We start from the raw sequence: 12480 nt of genomic DNA, 5'->3' as shown, positions 1-12480 counted from the left end.
TGCCGCCCACCTCACCAGAAGTGACACAACAGACTTCAACTCCGGCCTGTCCCTGTCTGAAAAATAGGGTTGGGGCTAGGCTCCTGATGACCACCAGGGGGCAGCAGAGAGAGACAGAACCCTCGTCCTCTTTGGCGCCATCTAGTGGGACATTCAGACACGTGCAGTCCAGATCTGGTAGCCCAAAGGAAGGCAGTTGTCATTATCTGAGCATGTGCAGAGTGCACGTTCTGGGTGCCCCTTTTGGAGCAAAGGGCGCAAGAAGCATCTGGAAAGGTTCCCGTATACCTTCTAACCCCTTGTATCATATTAGCAGGCCCTGGTATTTTATTTTATTTTATTTTATTTTATTTTATTTTATTTTATTTTATTTTATTTTATTTTATTTCTACAGCCGCCCATCTCAACCAAGTGACTTCTACTGCTTTCCTTCCGTTACGGTCACCGGTGTGGGTCCCTTTAATAATATTCTATTGAGATTTTAAAGATACATATTTAAAAGTTAGAAATGAGAAAGAAAATTTGAAATACAAAATATAAAGAAAAGGAAAAGAAAAAGTGAAGTAGAGGTATGAAAAATAGATAACTTCCCATCTATCTCTGGTCTTAGAAATAATAAGACTATGATAAGTGCTAGTTTTTAATACATTAAATAGGAATCATTCTTTGTCTAACTCTATCCCATTACATTTATAATCTAATCTTCAAATCCCCATGTAAGCTTCGCCCCACCTGCATTTTGCAAATAGTCCATCAATGGTTTCCATCCTTTAAGGTAGTCGTTGTCATTTTCTCGGTGTGGGCCCCTTTAAGAGGACTGCCACCTACCCGGATTGGCAGCGACTCCTTTTGCACCGGTGCCAACTCCAGCCATTCCCTTGTCTTGTTTACACGTCAAGAAAACAGGGCAGACCCAGTATTTCCCGGGTGACTGGCAAACCTTCGCTGGGAGGTTACATCCCAGCTCTTTTGGAGAGGGTTTTTTTTTAAATCGCCGCTGTTAATCTGCTGTTTCGTCCTGCCACATTCCAGCAGACCTGCCCTTTGTTACTTCAGTCAATATATATATATTTTTTTGAAGATTGATGGGAAGAGGCTGTGTGCACCAGAGGCAGCAGAGAATGGCTGCAGGAACTGCTGTTCTCCCCCCCCCCCGGATGAATCGCATTTCTTTGCCTTTAGGGGATTCCAAACCCTGTGCAAACATTTAGGGCAGTGTTGTCCAAACGTGGCCACTTTAAGAGGAGTGGACTTCAACTCCCAGAATTCCCCAGCCAGCCTTGCTGGCTGGGGAATTCTGGGAGTTGAAGTCCACTCCTCTTAAAGTGGCCACGTTTGGACAACACTGATTTAGGGGAAAAAAGCCTCTTCTTTCTCATACATCTAGTCTGGCCACTGATCTCACCACGATGCCGTCTACTCCTTTTGAGACACCTAGTTCTCCATGAATCCTCACTGGAAGTCCACCATTAGGTCCTCTCCTGATGCAGTGAAATGTCTTATGTGAACATGGCCACCCTGGAGCTACTGAGGGTGCCCCGTGCACCCGAAAGCGTTCTTCGGGGAAAGTCCCCTTGAGTGATTCATCTGGACTCTTCTTTCTGTCACAATCCATTCAACAGAGAAATGCGCTTGGTGGCTGATGTTTAAGACGGAATCCCACATTGTCTGGTCACTTTTTCTGCATTCTTTTAGCTGCTGAGCAAATGAGAAATGTTGGCTGGGGATTATGGGAGCTGGATGTAATGGCCTGTGGGAATGGCTTTGGGAGACACGAGGAAGAGCCGCGGATGGGATAACCACCCTGCAAAAGACAACTCAGCCCACAGAAGGAGAGGGGATGTGGGAAGCGTCTCAGAAGGGGGCTGCTGGCTGGGGAATTCTGGGAACCGAAGTCCACCCATCCTAGAGCACGCTGGCTGGGGAATTCTGGGAATTGAAGTCCACCCATCCTAGAGCACGCTGGCTGGGGAATTCTGGGAATTGAAGTCCACCCATCCTAGAGCACGCTGGCTGGGGAATTCTGGGAACCGAAGTCCACCCATCCTAGAGCACGCTGGCTGGGGAATTCTGGGAACCGAAGTCCACCCATCCTAGAGCACGCTGGCTGGGGAATTCTGGGAATTGAAGTCCACCCATCCTAGAGCACGCTGGCTGGGGAATTCTGGGAACCGAAGTCCACCCATCCTAGAGCACGCTGGCTGGGGAATTCTGGGAATTGAAGTCCACCCATCCTAGAGCACGCTGGCTGGGGAATTCTGGGAATTGAAGTCCACCCATCCTAGAGCACGCTGGCTGGGGAATTCTGGGAACCGAAGTCCACCCATCCTAGAGCACGCTGGCTGGGGAATTCTGGGAACCGAAGTCCACCCATCCTAGAGCACGCTGGCTGGGGAATTCTGGGAATTGAAGTCCACCCATCCTAGAGCACGCTGGCTGGGGAATTCTGGGAACCGAAGTCCACCCATCCTAGAGCACGCTGGCTGGGGAATTCTGGGAACCGAAGTCCACCCATCCTAGAGCACGCTGGCTGGGGAATTCTGGGAATTGAAGTCCACCCATCCTAGAGCACGCTGGCTGGGGAATTCTGGGAATTGAAGTCCACCCATCTTCAAGTTGCCAAAGTTGAAAAACATTGGCCTAGATGAATAAGTCTTTTACAGAATGTTAATCAAGGACAGTTTGGACACGCATTTATTTACGTATTTATGCAATTTCTATAGCCGCCCATCTCAGTCCAAGTGACTCTGGGCGGCAAATATAAGTTAATATGTTTTGAAAGAATTCTGTTACAATTGACAAAGCAAGATAACCACCAAGAAGGACAAAGGTGTTTCGCGGTGTGCAAACATTACAGACACATTCCTTGAAAGGCAACGGTAATCGTTCTGCTGTATGGGCGATGACGGAATATAGTTCCTGTATTTGATGGACGAAGGATGTTACACACCCTTGAATTTACTGCCTCTGCTTCAGGCATGACCATTAAAATCAATTCAAAACTAGTATTCTAGACACAGGAAGAAACTCCCTTTGTAAAGGTGCAACACAGCCAATACGGAAAAGATAAATACAATTATTCGATTTGCATTGGAAAGGACAGGAGTATACAATTACTCTGAGTTCACATTCCAGCTCTCCACCAATTTCTTCCCACCTGTTTGGCGCAACTGCGCCACCTTTGGCCCCACCATGCTTGGGGTCGGTTCCCTTGGTATTTCTTAGGCTTTGAAAAGGAGGTGCCCCAAAAATGCACTCTCAATATTTTGGATTGCATGGGCCTTTTCAGAATTATATGCAGCAGGATGACAACGAGCTGGGCTGGAATTAGTGGATTTTGCTGCCATAAGACTTGGGGACAACCACTGATCTATAAAGGAGAATGAAAAAATTTTATAGAGAAGAAAGAATTAGTCACTGAGACGGTGAACATACTTAGGAGTTGCTGAGCAAGTGGGCCAGGAATGGTTCTTTTAATAATATGCAATTTCTATAGCCTATACATTCTATACATTAAAAATATGTATTATTAGGTTTGTATCCCATCTTTATTTGTACAACTCAAGGCAGTGGGTATAATGCTCCTGCCTCCTATTCCCCCCCCCAACAACCACCCTGTGAGGTGGGTTGAGCTGAGAAAGAGGAGCTGGCCCAAGCTGGCTTTCATGCCTAAAGCAGAACTAGAACTCACAGCCTCCCCAGTTTCTAGTCCAACAACTTTGCCACTATACCTGTAGAGGGAGGAAGGGAAGGCCTTGGTGGACAGGAGGAAGAGGCACTACCAAGGCATTCGTCAGATAAGTGGGGCCTGAATCCGAGACAAGAATGTAATGTGAGTAAACATCTCAGACAAACCCCTCCCTAATTCATACGAAGATAAAGGGAGGGAGGAGGAAGCACATTCCGACTTGAAAGATTCTGTTTCTACAGCTTTACAATAAAAGTATATGGCATTCGTTTCTTAGTCTGTTCTACCTTGGGCTGACATCGATCTTGCAAATCTGAATGTGCTTCCCCCTCCCCCTTTTAACTTTGCGTAAATTAGGGACGGTCATATCTGAAGCGTTTTCTCAGGTTACTTTCTTGGCCTGAGCTCAAGCCCCTCTTATCTGACCATTGCCTTGGTAGCAGCTCTTCCTCTGTCCTTCAAGGCCATTCCCTCTTCCCTCTACAATACCAAAGAGGCTTTAGTGAAACCACTGATTTTTATATTTAATTTAATAACTTAAAATAAAGCTTCCAGTTCCAAGGATAGTCTACCACAGACTGCCAGTTGCCCAAAGACAGCGCCGAGGGAGGTCTGTTGCCTTCGGGCTGCCCTCCTGCCTTGCAGTCGGCCACCGTGCGGAGCCAGATGCTGACCCAGGTGGACGGAACGTCTCTTTATGACATCAGCTCCTTCGGTCATTGGATCTGTGAGTGCACATGGATGTGCATGAGATGGAGAGTGTGCGAGTGAGAAAGTAGCGACTGACCGAAGCATTCCAGCTTGAACAACGCTATGGAAATGGACCTGAGGATGTAAGTTTTCCTTTGTTTCCGGACACCTTTTTATGCCACTTTAGCCGATCTCGCTGTGATGGAACATCTAACCGACCCTGGAGGAGCAGAAAAGGGTGTAAAGGAGGCACCTTAGTGCTGGGGTGGATAAAATAAATAACCTGATTTTAAGCCATTAAATTAAATTTTGCAAGAGGAAGACACTCAGAGCAATCACACGAGGTGTACTGTAAGTTGTGCGGGATCATCGCTTTCAAGATTTGGGGGGCTTCCTGTCGGAGCAAGAAAGACCTTCCCAAAAACTCTTTTGGACCTTCCCGAAAGATCTTTCCAAGTGGTTCTTGTTCCCCATGCTGGCCAGCCCTGCAGGGTTGGACAGCAGCCGAGGAGGAGGCACACAAGTGTGAGTGCTATGATGCGTCACCGGCCTGGGAGCGTTGGAAGCTGCCTTCCGCCAGATCCGACCCCGGGTTCAACCGGGCTCTTCAAGCGCAGATGGAGAAGGCTCCACGCCTCCCCTTCTCCCCTTTTTCTCCTAGGCAAATATTTTGGGTCCGCCTGACCCAGGGGAAGGCCAGAATCGCGCCTGGGGCGGAAAGGAGGAGGAGGAAGTGGAGACATCTGAAGAGGGAGGAAGCACCCAGGGGGTTCCTCACCAAAATCAAAACCGGGAGAAAGTCTTTCAACCGTAAGGGATTGTGGGGGCTGATCTGGAAGGCAGAGCCTTGACTACTTTGGGGGCGGTCAGCGTTACAACAGCCCTAGAGGGTAGGGAAGGATAATTATTCCTTTGCAACTGGGGTGGGGTGGGAGGAAGGAAGGAAGGAAGGGCTGAAGCTCTGTAGGCTGACCCAGCAGCTGGCCAAGGTCCAAGAGGGGGTCCGAGTTCAAAACCAGGCACAAAAGAGCTCTTCAGTCATTGGCTGTCACCCCGTTGCAGCTTCCTTCCGAAGTGGGATTTTATTAAATTGTTTATTTATTTATTTCCCGATTTGTAAAGCTGCCTAACTCAGAGAGTGTGACTCTGGGTGATGGACAACACAAACACATAATGGTAAATGATAATGATAATGAAAACGAACAACCAATATCTAAATACATAAGTTAAAAGGTGAAATGGGATCGATCCCAACCCTGGAAAGTCGATCGAGATCGAGAGAAGTGGAGAAGTCAGTGGCAGGATTTCAAGGTGGTCTCTTTTCCCTACAGGAGGCCAGTGGGTGGAGCCTAAAGTCGGGGAAAATGGCCCGATGTACAAAGAAATGCAAATTGGTGAGTGCTGCGGGCGTTGACGCACGTGCCTTAGGGGACACGTGGAGGGGCGCTGAGAAAACGGGCTCGCTCACCTGTAAGATACTCTGATTGTGGCCCCAAAATGTCACCCGATGGCCAACGTGGTCTCGTTTTAGACTTGGGGTTTATCTTCTACACGGAACTCCCTGCTTTTTACATTTATTTTATGGGGAAATGTACCCCTGGGGGGTTGTGGGTGTGTCAAAAAGTCAAGAGGGTGGTGGGGTGTAGGATTAAAGCCCTGCTCCTCTTTTACGGGCATTGCATGTCAAAAGAGCTGGGATTTTGACTCCACACCTTTCACCGCCATCTTGACTTTTTTGACCCTCCCCCTTTCAGATGCCCCGGATAAGCACCATTTTGTTGGTAAAATGGACAGTTTTCACTCTGCAATCTCCTCCCCCCCCAGGAGTCATATAACCTCCCCCCTGGGCCTATTTAAATGAGCCCCCCAAAACCTGGGCTAGGGTGGGGGATGGGTGGAGCCTCTCTCTTTTTTTTTTTTCCTGGACTTTGATAACTTTTTCATGTTTTTACGGTATTTTTCCTGCTGCGTGTGGGAAGTCGTAACAGGCTGGGGCGTCCTACAAATGAAAGAAACCAACAAACGAATAAAAATATTTTACTTTTTAAAGTAAAAATAAAATGAGCGACTAGCTGGCGGGGGGGGGCGGCCTCTGATTGTGGGGGTTTTGCTTCCCCTTCTCCAGCCCAGCTGCTCAGCGGACGGGACGAACGGTGCTTCTTCCTGGAACGCCTTTCGGTGGCTGTCGAGGTAATGCCTGTTTCCCGGGACTGGGGAGGGGGCTGACTGGGGGGGGGCACTGCCTTCCCTCCCGGCCCCCAGCCGACTGCAGCGAGGGAGGCTGTCAGCAGTGGGCCCCCTCGGGAACCCTCCGGGAGCCACAACCTAAGCAAACGCCACCATGTTCTTCTTCTTTTCATAGGCACGATGTAAGGACTGTCTTTCCTTTTTTAAGTCTAATATTGCCCAGGTTGTCCCCACTGAAGTCCTCATCTTCTCATCTTTGCAGGTCCACTGATGTGCAGAACAACTAGCTCTCCAAAACACTGACCACCCTCCTTCCTTCCTTCCTTCCTTCCTTCCTTCCTTCCTTCCTTCCTTCCTTCCTTCCTTCCTTCCTTCCTTCCTTCCTTCCTTCCTTCCTTCCTTCCTCTCCATCTCCCTCCCTCCCTCCCTCCCTCCTTCCTTCCTTCCTTCCTTCCTTCCTTCCTTCCTTCCTTCCTTCCTTCCTTCCTTCCTTCCTTCCTTCCTTCCTTCCCCTTCTCTCTCTTTCCCTTTCTTCCTTCCCTCTTTCCTTCCTTCCTTCCTTCCCTCCCTCCTCTTACACTTCCTCTCCTGCCTTCAACTCTCTTTTTCCCTTCTCTACCTTCATTCCTTCCTTCTTTGATTCCTAATTATTGTTCTTATTTATCATGAATGGCACTCATATATTATCTTCATTCATTATTTAATCACTTTCACCATCCTTGCATATTATATACTTAGTACTGATGGATATTGCCTGTTGTGTATTATTATTATTCACACTCTTTGACATCCTATTCTTTATGCTTTTGCGCGCAAATTGAGTAGCACAACATGTCGTGACACGGAAGATTATTGAGAGGAGTTGATCTGATAATGCATGACGTGTTACTGTAAGGAAGATGCCTAAATATCTTTTGCTGCTGTATTTCAGAATACTGTGTATGTATTATTTCTTTGTTTACGAATGTTGCATAAAATTAAAACACAGAAAATCTATAACGTAAAGATAACGAGAAGAAAGCACTCCTGCAGTGGGATCCGAGCAGGTAAAAAAAGTCAAAACCGCAGTCACAATCAGGTAATTGAAGCCACGCCCGTTTTTACCTGCAAATTGTACAATGATTGAATAGGTCGGCCGATTCTGATGGGTGACAGTAACTTTATAGATCAGGACCAGTAAATTGCATTTAAACTGCACCCCAATCCTCTAGACATCATAACTTTCATGGGGGAGAATGCCAAAAAGATCTGCCATGCACAGCCGTTATAAGCATTGGTCCGATTCACTTATTTTTTGCAGGGCCGGCCCTGCTTAGCCTCATCTTCCCCTTAAGAAGGACCTATCAGTCTTGCCAGGGATATCCGCAGGAAGGCGGTCAAAAAAGTCAACATGGCGGCCAGAACCGTGCACTCAAAGCCCTGCCCCTTTTTACACGTGTCGCAAAAGGGCAGGGCTTCAATCCCAAGGTTGTGGCCGCCCTGTTGACCTTTTTGACCCCTGCCCTGGAGACCCTCTCGAGGTTCAAGGAGTAGCAGGAACATGGCACCACAAAGAGTTTGCGGGTCTCTGAGTTGGTGATGCGAAAAAAGAGGCTGGATTTGAAAAAGTGCTACGCTGGTTGGGTTGAGGGAAGGAAGAGGAGGAGGAGGAAGGAGGCAAGAGGGGCGGATCTGGTCAACAGGTGGACCTTTGGACATGGGTTGATGGATGTTGCCCACAGTCTTCAAGGCTTGAGAGTGATTCCCTGGTGTCTCCTAAACCAGTGTTTCTCAACCTCGGCCACTTTAAGATGGGTGGACTTCAACTCCCAGAATTCCCCAGCCAGCCGGCTGGGGAATTCTGGGAGTTGAAGTCCACCCATCTTAAAGTGGCCAAGGTTGAGAAACATTCTCCTAAACTAACAAATTACCTTCTTGGAAGAAGCATATTATCTCCACTGGGGATGGGGTATAAATCACAAAACTCAGATGAAATTATTCAGTTGATCGGCTCAGTTCTTTGGGAATGTGATGCAAACAGGGAGGTTCTAGCTGAAAACTTCATCGGACGGTTTTCTCCCAACTTTGTGGACGAATTGAACAGAGCCTGTGCACGCGTGTATCGTCTCCAGTGGTGTCCATGAGGGGGCATCAAAAAGTCGAGATGGTGTTTTTATGTGTGCTACCGAAAGGGTGAGGCTTCAGTTGCACCACGGCTGATGGTGCATCTTGACTTTTCTGACCCCCTTCCCCTGCAGATGCCCCTGATGATCACCAAAGCTCTCCACCCCAAAGTAATTGCAAGGGGGATGTCGCAATATGGATGTTTCTAATCAGACAGCCGGTTCAAACCGTGGTCTGTTGCAGAGAGGGGAAAGGATGCCTGTTTTTTACTGTTTCCAACCTAACAGAACGTGGGAAAGAAATTATGCAGAGGGGTCAGGATTCCGTCCATCTGCCCGTCGGCAGGATAACTCTCCGGAAACTGAACGGAACGGGACCCAATTTGGTGTGCTGGGAGAAGCTGGCAGAAGGAAGGTTGCTTTCAAAAGTGGGCCAGATCCGGCCAGGGGCTGCGGAGAAAAAAAATCCAGAAAAAATCCCCCTCCCCGGATCCTGACTGGGGAGAACTCGGGCAGCGGCTCAGAGTGCTGCTGACTGCTCCATTCTAAGCCCCTCCCTCCTCCTTCCTGGTCATGTGACCCAGAGGAGAGTGCAGGGAGCCTGCCCCGGACTTCCCAGTGCACACACCTGTGCAAATACACACTGATGCAGCTGGAGAGTACATCACAAACACGCTTGCACACACATTCCTTCATTACACAGAAGAAAACAGAAGTGCCTCCTATGGCGACTGCTGGTAAAGGGGCTGGAAAGAGTTCCAGAAGCCGGTCTCTGCAGGTCCCCTCCCTTCTTTCCACCTGCTCCGTTTTGATCATCCCACCTCCCTGTTCCCCTGAGCCCCATTTAAGCCAAGTCCTCTGGAAAGTGCCCCCCTCTCCTCATGCATAAAAAGTTTGCAAGCTCCAGGACTCAGGACCGAACCTCGTAGAACTCATTTCTTGCTATCAAGACTCAGTTATTCCAACTTTGGGGAATAGGACCTGTTGTAGAAACCCTTTGATTATGTGAGTGGCTTATTGTGCTTATTGCACATCTCTCAGTATTTTTTCTTTAATGCAACAACCGGAACCAGGCACAGTCTTCCAAACACGCTGGTGTTTTAGCTGGACCCTAGGAAAACCATTGGATGGTAAGAGCTGTTCAACAAGGAAACAGAGGGCTTCCTCAGAAGGTGGAGGACCCGCCTTTGCTGGAGGCCTGTCAATTCAGAAGTGGGTCTGCTCTGGGCAGGGGGTTGGGCTGGATGATCTCACAGACCCTTCCAACCTTTCCATGCTGTGATTCTACCGCCATCGATTTGCCTAAAGGCGGTTTCATTCCAGGGTTGCGGAGCGGGCAAGCAGCGCCCTCTGCTGGCCTGCGTCTTCCTTGCAATTTTCAGGGGTCACACAACGAGTAGCAATTTTGCTCCGATCTGAAAGCTTTCAATTGCTTCCTGCATCCCTCTTCCTTTTGTTACATCTCCCCTCGGTGCAGCATCACATTTCGTATTTTTTAATAAATATTTTATTGCTTTTTAATTAATAACAAAAAAGAAAAAAACACAAAAATAATAATACACAAGAAAAAGGAAGAAAACACGGTGCTATTCCAAAGAAGTGCTTTTCCAAAGAAGTGACAAACATACAACAACAAAAATATAAACCTAGTGTAGTTTACCATTATAACAGTAAATGGTTACAAATCTTTATATATTTATCCAATGCAAATATTATTCAAATGCATAAATATTTCCAGTACGTTTATATGACTATCGTTTCATATGCTACCCGTGGTCTTCCCTCTAAGCATCACAGGGCAAGAGACGTCATTCCCTCGTGTCATCATAGCAGTAGTTCTGGGGTTGTGCAATGCGTCAGACAATAACTAGCCCAATGCCTCGAGTTCTCACGTCAGGCTAAGCCCCCCAAAACCCAATGCCCAGCTGAAACCTTTAGCAGGCCACGTAAGAGCAACAGCTACTTAAATGCTGTTTCTGCAGTGCTGACGTGAGACTTTGAAAAGGAAAAGGGGTTTCCATGCTGTGTGTGAAAAAAGAACACACCCCAAACAATTTGAACTGCACAGTGTAGTTGTTCTGGTTCTGAGTAATCCAGATGCCTCTGGCAGGCAAGGAAGGAAGGAAGGAAGGAAATGGAGAAAGAGGGAGGGAGGGAGGGAGGAAGGAAGGAAGGAAGGAAGGAAGGAAGAAGGCAGGCAGGCAGGCAGGCAGGCAGGCAGGCAGGCAGGCAGGCAGGCAGGCAGGCAGGCATCGTTGAGCAAACATGCTGCTTTGGCTACAGAAATTGTCCTCTGGATTTGAGTTAGGAAAAGGAAGTGAGTGCCCCTGCTGAGGATCAGTTCTCTGTGCACCTCAATGCAGGGGACAAGGAAGCACACACTCGACTGAGACCACCGCACCTGCAGACATTCAGGGCCAGGATCTGGGGTGCAATTGGGTGTCCTGGTTAAAGAATGTTCTGCAAAACACACTCCCATTGCTCCAAGCTTAGAATAACAAGATGCAAGCTCGGGATGGTTTGGCCCGAGGTTGGAACACCCAGAATCATTGTTTGGAACTTGGCCAAGAGGATGCTTCATCACCATCAGCAAAATCCATCATGACTCAAAAAAAAAAAAAAAAAGCTTAACTTTTCTTTCTCTTGTTGGCTCCAGGAATTTTTAAAGTGTTGGTTTTTAAAAAAAAAAATCATCTTCTTGGACAACTTTTCTGTAAGTTAGATAGTATGGTCTCCCATCCCATTTACTTTGGCTTCAGACAAACAGCCAAGGGAACCAGGGGCTTGTTTTGAATTCCCATGGTTTCCCATGGTTTCCCATGGCAGAGCACTGAACATTCCCTATTTTGCCCTGAGCCTGGGCCAAAAGTGAGGAAGAGATGGGGTGGTTGTTTCCTGCTTGGAATATTTGAAATAGCCCTCCTCATCTTGGAATGACCCATAAAACTCTAAGACTGGTTTCACAGGTGCCATTACACCCCTCACTGTGTTCCTCCTCCCATTTCAATATTCCTTCTCCTCTTTTTTGACTTCTTGTTTTCTCTTTCTGTCCTGCTTCTCCCCTCCGCCTTTTCTCCTCCTTCTGTACTATTTCTGCCCCTAAAATGGAAACACCCCCCAAGATGAGGAGTTGGCCTCCTGGAGCCTTCATGGCCACACTCCCAGGGCTTGGGAAAATGACTCTGCATCCCCTGGAAGTGGATTTTAATATCGTTATGAGTTAAAGGTAGACGCTGCCCGACTCCCAGCAACTCCGGGCAGCTGTTTTCCCTATGAACTGGTTACTCGTTCCTGTGTGTTGTTATAACGCTCGTCCTTTCATGATTTTGAACGGCACCCGCGACGACGCGGCTCCGGTCCGCGCCTCCCGTTGTCGGCTGCCGTGGTCCGAAAAGCCTCCGCGGCAGACCGACGCTCCGGGCGTAGCTTCTTCGGGGTTCGCGGCCGCGGGAGGGAGGCGGCGTGCCGGCCTGCTCTCGTCCGCCCGCCCGGCCGCCGGCTCTGCCCCGCTTCCTTCTGCCCAGCCCCGGCGGCCAGGTGAGGCCCCCGGCCGCGGCTGCATCAGCGCCGGCGCCCGGGCGGAGTCCCGGCGACGCGTCCGGGGAGTCCCTGCCGCCGCGCAGCTGCTTCGGGCGGGTCCCTCGGCCTCCCGGTTCAGCCCCGGCCTTGGGATGCCCGAGTGGTGCCCCGTCCAGGCCTGCAGGTGCAGCCCCGCCGGGCTTCGCAGAGCGCGGCTGGCGAGCCCGGGAGGGGAAGGGAGTCAGGCGGGGGCTGCCCGGGTGCCCTCGGGCGCCGCGTCCCGGCTGCGCCCCG

The sequence above is a fragment of the Python bivittatus genome, unplaced genomic scaffold (genome assembly GCF_059951505.1).
Source record: "Python bivittatus isolate LINGU-HERP-01145 unplaced genomic scaffold, Pbiv_v1 ctg000580_np1212, whole genome shotgun sequence".
NCBI lineage: Eukaryota > Metazoa > Chordata > Lepidosauria > Squamata > Pythonidae > Python > Python bivittatus.
Note: the sequence above shows the minus strand (reverse complement) of the source record.